The sequence below is a fragment of the Sorex araneus genome, chromosome X, assembly GCF_027595985.1.
Source record: "Sorex araneus isolate mSorAra2 chromosome X, mSorAra2.pri, whole genome shotgun sequence".
Lineage (NCBI taxonomy): Eukaryota > Metazoa > Chordata > Mammalia > Eulipotyphla > Soricidae > Sorex > Sorex araneus.
Window position 1 is genome coordinate 350,530,659 of NC_073313.1, and position 14,038 is coordinate 350,544,696.

The 14,038-nt window shown below is 45.7% G+C and overlaps 1 protein-coding gene across 1 annotated transcript in view; it reads right to left on the minus strand.

The window, feature by feature from the left end:
* NBAS (NBAS subunit of NRZ tethering complex) overlaps positions 1-14,038 on the minus strand; it is a 388,118-nt gene that overhangs the window by 359,599 nt on the left and 14,481 nt on the right. The gene's annotated exons all lie outside the window — the stretch shown is intronic.

The window sequence follows — 14,038 nt, forward strand, 5'->3', positions numbered from 1 at the left end:
GGGAATCACTTGATAACCTTTCAGTATCAATATTGCAAACCACAATGCCCAAAGAGAGAGAGAGAGAGAGAGAGAGACAGAGAGACAGAGAGACAGAGAGACAGAGAGATACCTGCCATAGAGGCAGGCTGGAAGGGATGGGGGGTGACGGGAGGGAAACTGGGGACACTGGTGCTGGGAAATACACACCAGTGGAGGGATGGGTGTTGGAACACTGTATGACTGGAACCTAATCATGAACAGCTTTGTAAGAAACTAGATCATAGTGATTCAATTTTAAAAATCTTAAAAATAAATTTTTTAAAAAAAGGCCTACACAATACTGAACCAATATATAAAAGGCCTATCACACGAACAAAGTTAATTCTGTATTCATGATTACAGACAGCAAGCAAACTTAATGTGATCCTTTTGCAATGTGCTATAAATAATCTATAAATTAGCTAATCATTAGTTGGACACCATACACTTGTACTGCTTGTTAATCATATCTCAATTTTAAAATCCACTAAAAAAAAAAAAAAGAAACCATTCTGGGGCCCGGGAATGTGGCTCGGTGGTAGAGCACCTGTCCTGCAGGCCTGTGGCCACGAGCTGGCTCCGGGGCAACCCCACCAACTGGAGGAATGCCATCCCCGCGGCAGCACTGGCACTGGGATGCCCCGCGCAATGTGTGTGCTGGCTCCGAGCACCCAAGCAAGTATGCAGTGCCGTGGCACCTCACCAAACATACGGCAACACCCCAGCACCCCGGCGGCATGCGCCCCGAGCAATCCTGCGACCCCAGGCTTCCCAGCAGCGAGGACGAGGACGGAGAGGGGGCGGGGGCAAGCTAAAGCACTGCACTAAGCATTCTCTGGACTACGAAGTGGGGGAGCCAAGTGGGTTTCTAAAGCGTAGCACCAGAGGCAAGAGTGCAGCTTCCCCCCTCCCCCCCACCCCTCCCACGCCAACTGCTCGGCAGCAGCCCAGTGAGGAGCCCATTCTCAGGGCAAGGGGGAAACCGCCCCACTCTGGCGGTGCCCAGAAGCCCCCCACAGTATGAGTAGACAGAACCCTTAAAAGCTCGGTCCCTCGATTCCCAGCATCCCATATGGTCCCCTGAGCAATGCTAGGAGTTGATTCCTGAGCGCATGAGCCAGGAGTAACCCCTGTGCATCGCCGGGTGTGACCCAAAAAGCCAAAAAAAAAAAAAAATAGCTCGGTCCCCAAGTAGGCGTTTGCCTTGCATGCGGCCCACCCAGGTTCAATCCCCAGCATCCCACAGGGTCCCCCAAGAGCCACCACTGACACCAGTGTGCCAGTGAGTGGTGAGGGTGCCCCTCTGGGGGAAGGGCACAGGAATAAGGCACCAGAGAAATACTTTAACATATGAAAACAGAAGCACAGAGATTGGCCAGAAATCATTTCAGCCAGCACCTCAATTTTTTCTTTTCTGTTGGTCTGGTGGGATTTTTCTGGAGGGTGCTGGAGCCTGAGTTCTGGGCCTCATGGAGTCAGGTACCCTACCAGTGGGCTGCAATCCCAGGCCCCACCCCCACCCCTGGTCCAGTCTCTCCAAAAGCAAAAAAAAAAAAAAAAGAAATAGTAAATTCAGTCAAGATATCTTAAACACAACAGAAAAAAAAATGCAAAGGAAATACAAAGTTGGATTATGGTGACAAAGTATGAGAAACAGAAAAATATAGATGTTTTAGGAGGTGTGCGTGTGTGTCTGTGTGTGTGTGTGTGTCTGTGTGTGTGTGTGTAGAAGGAAAGAGACAGAGGTAAACATACATCACAAATGTAAGAATTTTTAAAATCAACACTGCTCTAAGTCAATGCCTGTATTTCTTTCTGACATGAATTATTCTGTAGCACAATAAAGAGAAAGGCTCTGAGAAGAAGACAGCTGTGAAATGCTACACTGCGTGAGGTGTTTTTGAGGTTCTTGGCAGTTTTCTTCATTCTCTCATCACTTAGAATCCCAGGAATGACAAGATGGGGGTCAAGGGACATAGGGGATGGAGGGTGGCACGGGTTGGGCCTAGGTTGGGTAAAGGGGGGGGGGGGGCGGTACTCTGGTGGAGGATGTGATCTTGGAATTGTATGTGTAAAATCTGAGCATTAACTGTATTTTAAATCACGGTGCCTAAAAAAATGATCTTATAAATCAGAATCTGGAGCCAGAGAGATGATATAGAATGTAAGGCACTCACTTGTCTTGCGTGTGGCAAACCCAGACTCAATCCCCAGCACCCTACAAGGTGCCCTGAGCCTGCCAGGAGTGATCCCTGAGCACAGAGCCAGTAATAACCCTGAGCACCACAAGGAGTGGCAGAAAAAAAAAAAAAAAGAAAAAAATCCCCTATAACCTAGAAAAATCTCATGAATCTTTTTTATTAAAACCTAGGAAAATATTACATACATTCCAGAATAGCAACTTTGAAACGGGAATAAAATGATGAAAAAGACCAGCTCTGTCTTCTGATAGCTTAAAACCATTTAGAAGTACAGATAGGCACAAAATGACAAATAACAGAGAATAGAAGACCCACATGTACAGATGCTACATAAATAGCAGCAAGAGGATAATTGCAGGCCCTGAAAAATATTCACATGCTAAAACAGGCAACGTTTTTTTATTTATTACTGTTTTACCTGCAATAACAGATCTTTCTACCCATTCATTTTGATAGGATAAACAGATTTATGCTCTGCATTCGTATCTCTCTGAAGCAAGTCCCATCTGAAGGGGATTTGTTTCCACTATTACCCCTACTTACGAGCAGTCGCTCCAGAAAACTCAGCATGTGTTTTGACCCAGATAAAGATATGTTTTCATACAAGATAAGACTTCACGTAACAATGTGAAAATAAAGACCTTACCAGCAGATTCTTCCGGCTGCCTAGGTGGTTATAAAGAGGAATGAACAGCACAGATTTTTTACAAAGCACAAGTGTCGGTGGAATTTCCCAAGAGTATTTAGAAAGGCTGATGGGAAACTTAACGAGCAATTTGACAACTGCCACGGTCATGACGAAACTTTCTAAGTGCTCACGTCTGGATGCGGCTGCAGCCTCTCTACCTCGCCAGGTGCCAAGCTCCTTCCCACCTCAGGGCGCCTAGCAAGGCCCTTTCCTGCCGGCACCCTCCTTCCTGGAACTCCTCCCCGGCCCCTTCTCCTCTCCCAGGCCTCAACTCAGGATGGCTTCCCGAGGCATTCCCCAACCACCCTGCCTGAGCAGCCCCATTCCCAGCTGGCCCCAAGGACTTTGCCCCCTTCATCAGTCGTTTCCCAGATAATAATCACACACCCGTGTGTCACATTTCCCTGTCAGTCTTTGTCACTGAATTCTAAATCCCCGGAGGTCAGGAGGCATGTCCACGCCATGGCTAACCTGCACCAGCATTGTGGCGGGCACAGAAGTGCCCTGGGGGGACTGGAGGAGTGTTTTTCAACCCAAAACTTATTTATTCCAATTAAAAGTGGGAGTGGGAAAAGATAATAAGGAGCAAGGATTTAATTATCAATGCTCGCAGGAAAAGGTTGGTGTGACCTTAAGTGGATCGCCCAAGTTCAATTTCCCCACTTACAAAAAGGCGCCATCTCTAACAACTGTTTCTCGACTTTCAATTGTTTGGGGGTGCTGGGGTGGGGGAGAGGCTCCACTGGATGCTCAAGAGACCCGGGGTCCCTCCCAGTGATTCTCAGCCTGCAGGGCTACACCCACGTACACTCAGACCAAAGTCAGTCTCATGCAACGAAGGCACCTTAACCCATATACCATCTCCCCAGTCCCACTCTTTGGCCTTTAAATTAAAAAACCAGTTAGAAGAACGAATTAGTAGATCTGGAAGGATATGAAGAGAAGGTCAATGTGTAAATGTAGTAAATCACTGAAGAGGGGCCAGAGGGATACTGCAGCAGTTAAGGATTCGCTGGGCACATGGCCAACCCAGCTTCAATCCCCAGTAACCCAGACGGAACCTAGAGCAACACAAGGAGTAATTCCTGAGTGCAAGCAGGAGGAACCCCGAGCATCGCCAGGTGTGGCCCCAAAACAAAAAGAAAGAAAAAAAGGAGAGGGAGGGAGGGAGGGAGGCAGGGAGAAGAAAAGAATCTAAGAGTAGTACCGGATTAAAGCGCTTGCCTTTTATGCAGCCACCCCAGATTCAATCCCTGGCACCACATACGGTCCCCTGAGCCCCACCAGGACTGACCCCCGAGCACAGAGCCAGGATAAGGCCTGAGCAAAACTAACTATATGTGCACCCCTCCCACTATAAAAAAGAAAATTAAACTCAATCCTTCTCTCTCCATAACTGATAGAGAAATCAGTTCACCTGAACAGCTCTAACAACCAACTCAACGTAACACTTATAAAACTACAATCAATAAGTAAATTGTAGCCAAGAATGTAATGATTGTAAATTCTTGCAAACATATTTTTAATTCTTTTGTTTAAAAGAAATTTTTTTTTCTTTTTGGGTCACAGCCGGCACTGCACAAGGTTTACTCCTGGCTCATACACTCAGGAATTACTCCTGGCAGTGCTTGGGGGACCATATGGGATGCTGGAAATCGAACCCGGGTCGGCCGCATGCAAGGCAAATGCCCTACCCACTGTGCTACTGCTCCAGCCCCTAAAAGAAATTTTTGACCACAAAGACTATATGTTAGGCTACAAAGTAAGCCTCAGTAAACTTTTTTTGAAAGACCAGGCCACGTGTTATAAAATTCAGTAACTCAGTCCTATCAACACTTCAATAACTGAATTTGAATGTAGAAATAATTTTAAAAGGCCCATATTATTTTAATAGCCAAAACCTACCAAATATTTAAGGATAAATAAATACAAATTTTATTTAGGTTCTAAGTCAAAATAAATTTAAAAGAATAAAACAAACCTTTCCAAAAATGGGGAGAAAAAAAATGAATAGATGCATCTCAAAAAATACATAAGGATAGTAGAGGTGGTAGGACATCTGCCGTCACGTGGCTGACCTAGGTTCGATCCCTGGCATTCCCTATGGTCCCCAACAATAGTGCCAGGAGTTATTCCTGTGCTCAGAGCCATGAGTAACCCCTGAGCATCGTCCCAAACTTAAAGAGAGGGGAAAAAAGAAATTTAGAAAGCTCTGGTTCTTACTCTCAAAGTAAGAAACATGAGAAAAATTTCCTCACTGAGAGAACAGAAGGGAATGCCCTGCCACAGTGGCAGGGTGGGGTGGGGGGGGGGGGGAGATGGGACTGGGGAGGGTGGGAGGGATGCTGGGTTTACTGGTGGTGGAGAATGGGCACTGGTGAAGGGATGGGTTCCCGAACTTTGTATGAGGGAAGTATAAGCACAAAAGTGTATAAATCTGTAACTGTACCCTCACGGTGATTCACTAATTAAAAATAAATAAATTAACAAAAAAATTTTCCTCACTGACATAGCAAGATCCTAAAGACATCTACTTCCATGTGATAACTTTAGGTCACCATTTAACATATGAGGATAAGACTGAATTACTACTTACGATCTGGCAGGGCTAAAACAAGTAGCAAGTCACTTAAAAGAGTCTCAAGTGGCATATATATTATCTTTAAAGTAATAATAATCAGGCAAGAGAGCTACCACAGCAGGTACAGCACTTGCCATGTACTCAGCAGACGTAGGTTCAATCCCTGACACCGCCTCTATACAGTCAGTCCCTGAGCACAGCCAGGCGGGATCCCAGAGCACAGAGCCAGGAGCTAACCCAGAACACCACTGGACATAGCCAGAAACCCATAAAATAAAATAATTGAAAAATCTGAAAGCAAAACCAAACAGCTCTTACTTCAGTCTGCAGATTCTGCAAGATGTAGTTTTAAAAATGCATTAACAACAATCTGGCTCCTTTTCTCCAGGCATGAAAATGAAATATCATTTGGCATAAAAGACTTATTCCCATAAAAATGAGTCAGATAATAATCAAATGATCATTACCTCACTTTATATAAAATGGAAAGAGACCATTAATGCAGCATTAAGGCCATAAATTCACACATTCAGAAGCCAAAAAAATAAAACATTAGTTCTCAAAGCATTATCATCTCATCCAGGCTGCTACATTAAGCATCCATGTTAAATGTGCTAACAAATATTATAACTGGCATCATACATAGAAGGGTTAACCTTCCTGTCACCTGAACTTGCAGATTTCTCAGTTTACTTAGTGCTGAGAGCAGATGTCTCATGCTGAACCACGCCAACATTCTGTACTTAATCCTCAGGTACCCAGCAATTCTCCAAGCCCTCGCCCAACTAACAGGCAGCACTGATAAAAGGCAACTGGATAGCCCCGAGTTATTCTTTGTGGAACTTCTTGATCCTGAGATATGTTCTTTGTTTTGTTTTGTTTTATGGGTTTGGGGTCACACCCGGTTGTGCTCAGGGGGAATTTCTCGCTCTGTACTCAGAGACTACTCCCACAGGACCCAGGGAACCATGTGGGGTGGGGGGGATTGAACCTGGGTCAGCCACAGACGAGGCAAGAGTCTTCCCTGCTGTACTATCTCTCTGCATCCATGTTAGTTAATCCGAGTCTAGTCCGCTTTAATGAGGGGAGGGGAGGGTCTTGCATTCGGCCAACCTGGGTTCAATTCCCAGCATCCCATATGTTCCCCCAAGCAACCTGGGTTCAATTCCCAGCATCCCATATGTTCCCCCAAGCACCATCAGGAGTAATTTCTGAGTGCAAAGCCAGAGGTGACCCCTGTGCATCACTGGTGCAAAAAAAAAAAAAAAAAAGAAGAAGTACTGATGAAAAGAATCATAAAAAGTAAATTTGGAAAATGCTCGAGTTCCAAACTTTAGAAATTCAAATGCTCTAGGCAAGCAGGGCACCTTTTCTATAATCACTGTCCATTGACAATACATACACCCATTTGTGTTCACTGGAAATAAAAATCTTACCTAAAATGACCCCTACCAGAAATTCAGATATGTGCAATTTTCAAAAATATTATGCTTCATATATAGTTATGAATTTCTAAAAATAATACATAAGAAAAAAATCTATAATTTTTTTCTAAAAATCTTTCTAAAACATCTTTCTAAAAATCTAAAACATCTTTCTAAAAAAATCTTTCTACAAGAAAATAATCTTTCAAAACAATTACAGAAGGAGCTATGCTTTACTCATACCTTCATTTATAATAATCATTTTGATAACTCCCAAGTACCATCAGCAACTTGATAGTGCCAAAGTCGTATGACTACCAATGAGCCGTTCGAGACATTCAGAATTTAAAAAGTAAAGAAAGGTTAACACAGGAGCCCTGCCCTCAAACAGCACACTGCCTCTGACGCTTCGGTGCGTTTCTCGCCATCTGGCAGCTTCATTAACAATGCTCTGCTCTGCAGGATGGCGGTGAACTTAGTAAGAAATTTCGACAACAATAACCATTCCTGCTGGTACATCCCTGTGACGTGCCATCCAAATGGGAGCCACTGGTGGCGTGGACCAGCATCCCTTGATTTACAACCTGACTGAGAATCAGAGAAGCAAATCAACAACTGAAAGTCGATCGGGCTAAGTGTTACAGTGGTACAAACGAGTACAAGGGGACCATGGGAAAAAGACGTACAACTGACGGAGAAAAGGGTAGAGAGGTTTCTCCGGAGTTGATACTGCAACTAAAATATGCAGGACTGGGAAGGTCAGAGTTTCTAGGCAAAAGGAACTTTGGTGCACTAAGGCACGAAAGCATGACAGAGTTTGCTGGGGAACAGTTATCCCCAACATGCCCGGACACACTGGGCACCGGATCCGGGCAGGTGCCTGGTCATGGGGTGGAGAAATGCCCTCCGAGAGCAACTGATCATAACTCACTTTATGGCCAAATACACACATTTTTATAGGTCTTGGCTTACAGGAGGTCTAGTCACATAAAGTCTAGCACTACTGGTCTATCACCTTCTCCTCTCTGCTGTGCCCCAGTCCAGTCCTTTTCACGGCTAGATGTTGCGGTTAGAATGACTTGCTAGAGGCGTACGTGACAGTTTCTGCGTTCTTGGTGTATGTGACTAGGAGGCTGAGTGAGGCTGAAGGCCGGACACCTGCTGCAGACACCCTGTTTTGCTCACTTTGCCCAGTTACTCCTTTTTTGCGAGGCTTCACTTCAGGGTCACTTTGCAAGGTCAGGTTTTATCTGCTCTGGTGCCCATCGCCCTACCCCGCAGGAGCTGGTAAACTGTAAGCTGCCGGACAATGGACCCGGGGAATCAAAGGTGAAGGCACCTGACAGGACAGAGTGGCCAACAGTGAAAGGCCCTGCGTCCTGGGTTTGAGCTGTGTTCATCAGACAGGTGGTGAACTGAGACTGTAGGCAAAATAACAGCAGAAGTGGTAGCAGCTTAATGTCTTCAAGTAACAATTACGGATCAGATATTACGAGCTGCAAATATACTATGTCCATATAACTTTTCCAATATTATGTGAAAACATGACCTCAGCTGTTCCTGTCATCCTTTGGAGGGGAGGCCTCGAGGGGCTTTGAAAACCACGACAGGCAGACTAGGACCAGGGAAAGAACAGAACGGGGACAGTCCAGCCGTCACCTTGTCCTCCCTCAGCCCTCACTCAGGTGACCTGCTGCAGGCTAGTCCAGTGCAATCAGGGCTGGCCCGAAGAAGGAGTGAAGCGGTCTCAGAAGCAGATGACAGACACGGCCAGGAGAGGCACAGGAAAAGGGGGCGCCCTGGGCTCCCCCCATGGGGGACGGTTAACTGACAGCCCTAAAGGAAAGCATCTCCCGGAGAGTCTGAGATGAGGGAACGCCCAGTCCGGCCGATAGAGACAGAGGCCTGGCAGGCCCCAACCCCACCTGGGTCCCCCATCACTACGCAGCCGGGCAGTGGGAGCCCCCGTCATGACTCCAGCTGGTGAGCGCCACTCCAACACCGATGGGGCAGTGACGGCAGCTGATGACCAGCCTACGTCCCGGCTCCTGACACTTCCCCTCACCCACTCCTTTCCACAGACAGCAGAATGCCAATGCGTGCACTAAGGAGAGGTGTACTCCATCTATTCGGCATCACTGTCCGATTCACTACTCAGCCCTGGGAAATTAAAGAGGCCAACCCCTTAATGACTGTTACTCTGGTATTTATTTCCCCTGGAGTGTCTGGGAGAATTACAAAAAAATAAAAAAACCCTCAGTTCAAGTCTAGAATAATAAAGTTTGAGGTGGAGGGGGAGTAGATCCTATCCAAATTCAGTTGAAAGAACCATAAATTTTCCTCTGGAAAAGAGAAATTCCCCCCCATTAAGTCTGAGGCAAGAAGAATATAAAAATGGGGGTGGGGGGCGCTCGAGGGGGCAGAGAGAGTACAGCAGGTAGGGCCACTGCCTTACACTGGCCTACCAAGGTCATTGGTCCCCCAGGTCCCACCAGGAACTATCTCTGAGCACAGAGTTAGAAGTAAGCCCAGAGTACAGCTAGATATGCCCCCACCCCCCATAAAAAATGAAAGTTTCACAATAAGGGACTGCAAGGTTTCTTTTTTTTCCTTAAAGTCTTTATTTTTTTTTGCTGTTGTTATTATGTTGATGTCCAGTTTCAAGCCATAACTAGTTCTAGGGTCTTTTTTTTTTTTAATTTATTGAATCACCGTGACATGGTTACAAGCTTTCATGTACAATGATCAAACACCCATCCCTCCACCAATGCACATTCCCCACCACCAATATCCCCAGTATCTCCCCCCTTTTTCCCACCCTCCCCCTGCCTCCATGGCAGACAGTATTTCCCATACTCTCTCTCTACTTTTGGGTATTACAGCTTGCAACACAGATACTGAGAGGTCATCATGTTTGATCCATTATCTACTTTTAGCACACATCTTCCATCCCAATCAATTCCTCCAGCCATCATTTTCTTAGTGATCCCTTCTCTATTCCAGCTGCCTTCTCCCCTCTGCTCATGAGGCAGGCTTCCAGCTATGGAGCAGTCTTTCTGGCCCTTGTATCTACTGTCCTTGGGTTCAGCCTCATATGATGTTATTCTATACTCCACAAATGAGTGCAGTCCTTCTATGTCTGTCCCTCTCTTTCTGACTCATTTCACTTAGCATGATACTCTCCATATCTATCCATTTATAAGCAAATTTCATGACTTCATCTCTCCTAACAGCTGCATGGTATTCCACTGTGTAGATGTACCAAACCAGTCATCTGTTCTAGCGCACTTGGGTTGTTTCCAGATTTTGGCTATTGTGAACAATGCTGCAATGAACATATAGGTACAGATGTCATTTCTACTGTGCCTTTTTTGCATCCTCGGGATATATTCCCATAAGTGGCATTGTGGGGTCATATAGAAACTCAATTTCTAGTTTTTGAAGGACTGTCCATATTGTTTTCCAGAAAAACTGGATCAGTCGGTAGGGAATGCAAGGTTTCATGCAGGGGGGGGAGGATACCTAGATTAGCCTTGACCCTAGGTTACAGAAAGAATAAAAAAGAAAGAAAGGGTAAAGAAAAGGCAAAGACGAAGTAATAGGCACAAGTGCCCTCGGCCTCAGGCACAAGGGAGGGGTAAAGGTAAGAGATATGTCTATATAACCACCGAGTCTACAATACTGCAAGCCCGAGACCCTAAACTTCAATAAGCAAATTTTAAAATGTGCTGTCAAGGAGGGAGGCTGGGGGCATGGAAGGGGACACTGATGGAAGGAAGTGGACACTGGCAGTGGAGTTGGTATTGGAACAATGCATTCCTGAACCACCACTATAAATAACTTTGCAAATCATGGTGCCTAAATTTTTTAAAGAACTAAATTCTTCCCAGGGGCAAGAGAGTACAGGGTTTAAGGCGCTTGTCTTGTGTGCAGCCAAGCCCAGTTCGATCCACGGCACTGCATTATGGTCCGCTGGGCACAGAGCCAGGAGCAGTCCCTGAGCATCGCCAGCAAGCCCCACCACCTCCCAAAAAAATATCTCAAAATTTGTTAAATTTATAAATTATTAAATGTATACTGATCCCCATGTAAAACACCTATTTTATCTGTTTACCAACAAAAAGAAAGGAAAAAAAAAATCACACAAGCAAAATAGTAGGAGTTCTGAGTAAAAAAACTTAATCCTTGTCCATTAATTACCTTCCCCCAGAGTTGTGTGGTGGGCTGTAATTACCACAGCTCTCCTGGCAGAAGAGGCCACTAGACTGACTGTAGGCCAGAGCCGTAAGGTTTGAAGGCCTCCTCGGGCACGGGGAGGACAGAAAGCCAAGGGGCATCAATGGTTAGCGGGCATGAGTACTCAAAAACTGTCAGATCCTATTATTAGGCTCCTGCATGAGTACTCAAAAACTGTCAGATCCTATTATTAGGCTCCTGTAAGTAATTTTTAAAACCTGCTAGGCTCTTACCCTACAGTGAAAGTACCTGAAAGTGACCCAACAGACACCTTGAGCCATTCCTGTGCTGGAAAATACAGAACAATTTTTTCCTAGCAAGCCTGATCTGAAGGGGTTGACTCTCCCAAATACTGGGGAGAATGGTTTAGGGATAAAAATAGTTCAAAATATGCCATCCTCACACTACATGTACACGCTGCTGGTTTGGAAGTAGGGTCTTAACTTACTTTAAAAAAAGAAACCCTGGGGCTAGAGCGATAGCACAGCGGGTAGGGCATTTGCCTTGCACGCAGCTGACACGGGTTCTAATCCCAGCATCCCATATGGTCCCCTGAGCACCGCCATGCACTCAGGAATGCACTCAGGGGTGATTCCTGAGTGCATGAGCCAGGAGTGACCCCTGTGCATCGCCGGCTGTGACCCAAAAAGCAAAAAAAAAAAAGAAAGAAAAAGAAAAAAAGAAACCCCCCCTCCCAAAAAATGTTGGCATTTTATGATACTTGGAGTGCTCGCTCAGGATGGGAGATGTGTTCTGAAAGCAGACTATGGACCGAACATGACGTATTTCTATCCATAACACCCAAAGGAGAGAGAGAGTAAAAGGGAATGTGCCTGCCACCAAGGGGAGGGGAGGTGGCTGGAGGGATGCTGGGGACACTGGTGGTGGAGAATGATCACTGGTGGAGGGATGGGTACTCAATCATCTTATGACTGAAACATAATCACGAAAGTTTGTACATCTGTAACTATTCACAGTGATTCATTAAAATTTTTTTTTTTAATTTGACATTTCAGAATTTGTTTCCTCCTGGTCCTGGAATTTAATACTTTACCTCTTTAAGCAACATCTTTCGATCAGGACATTAAACTTAAATGTAAATATACTCAGAGCTATCTACCTTGACCAGACTCATCTTTCTCTCTCCAACATAATCCCAAAACAGAGCCAAGTGATGGGGTGTTAGTCAAAACTCTCCGTCCCCAAGCTCAGCTTCTACAGCTCAAACGGACTGGCCCCTTACAGATACACTAAACAGCTGAAACAGGTGTCAAATTGCCAGACGACCCATCCCAGAACCCTCGTTCCCATGTGTCATGCCAAGTTCCTCACCTCCAGAAACACCTCCAGAAACACCACTGGATAACTGGGAATGCAAACCGGAGAAAGATCTCAAACTTCTCAAGTGGCATCCCATAACAAGTGACAAACAAAACTCCAGCCCAGTGGACCCACGCCTTCTTCTGGGCATGTTCTTCACTATCACCTAGACTCTCCTCCTCATTCATCTCCCATGGGTGATCATTAACCCTGACTCGACTATCACCCCTCCCCTTCCTTGGACGTGGGTCATTACTAAACTCACCTACCTCACCTAAACCCATCTAATCCCTCACAGCCTGCCACCATACTCTACTCATTAGTCCTCAGAGCCCTTCCATCTATTCCCTTTCCTACTACTTTCCCAGTGCTCCTTCAGACTCCTGGTGATTTCATCTTGATTGTCTAACTTATAGGTTCATAACCTTGCAGAATTTCACTGTCCAGGATATTTTCATTCTCCCCAAATCTCCTTTTCGGTTCATGTTTATTTTTCTGGGTCACACCCAACTGTGCTCAGGGCCTACACCTAGCTCTGTGCTCAGGGATCACTCCTGGCAGAGCTCAAGGAACGATATGGAATGCCTTGTATCAAATCCAGGTCAGCCACATGCAAGGCAAGCAAGCACCTTGCCACAGTACTATTGTACTGCCCCCTCCACCCCAAATTCCCTTTTATCTTTAACTATGCCTCTGCCTCTTTTCTTTCCAAAATACCATCTTAGTCTCATAAATTCAACTGAGGAACCAACACCTCTTTTCCTCAAACAGCTAACATAACATTAGAGACATCACTAAACCCCATTTCCGCCAGAGGTAGCTATAGGAGACAAATCTTGGTCTATTTAAAGATTTTTGCACTTTGAATTAAAAAGGGATAATGAAGGTCCTGTTCCCATTATTTAGGAACAACTAGTGGTGGTTCTGTTCCCATTGTTCAGAGCTGCTAAATGATGGTCCTATTTCCATTCTTCACAAGCAATTCTTGTACAGAGAGACCACACAGACTTCCCTTCGGGAATAGCTGGGACTCCCTGTCCATGACTGATGGGCACCCCCTGCTGTCCGGGCAGACTACCCTCAACAAGGCAGAGCCACCTCCCTTCCAAAGCATGTCCCTGCGGCCTACCCAAGGAAGCTGCTCCCCTTCACCCTGGTCATGCTCTCTCGGAGTGTGGTTCTGCCTGCTGGGGAGGCAGAAGGAGGGAGAGAGGGAGGCAGGGAGGCAGGGAGGCAAGGAGGCAGGGAGAGGAGGAGAGGGGAGGAAAATTTTTACTGTACTCTGTATTCTGCCTTCATCAAATCTGTAAATCTGCCTCAGGAGGAAAGAAACCAGACAGTTTTGCTCATGATTGTAACCCCAATAACCAGTTACATTGTAGCAATAATCGTAGCACGGTATTCCCGTTGTTCAACATTTTGCTCTATGGGGCACCAGTAACGTTTCCATCGTGAGATTTCTTGCTACTGTTTTTGGCATATCAAATACGAGTGGGTAGCTTGCCAGGCTCTGCCATGTGGGTGGGAGCGATAGCACAGCGGGTAGGGTGTTTGCCTTGCACAGGCG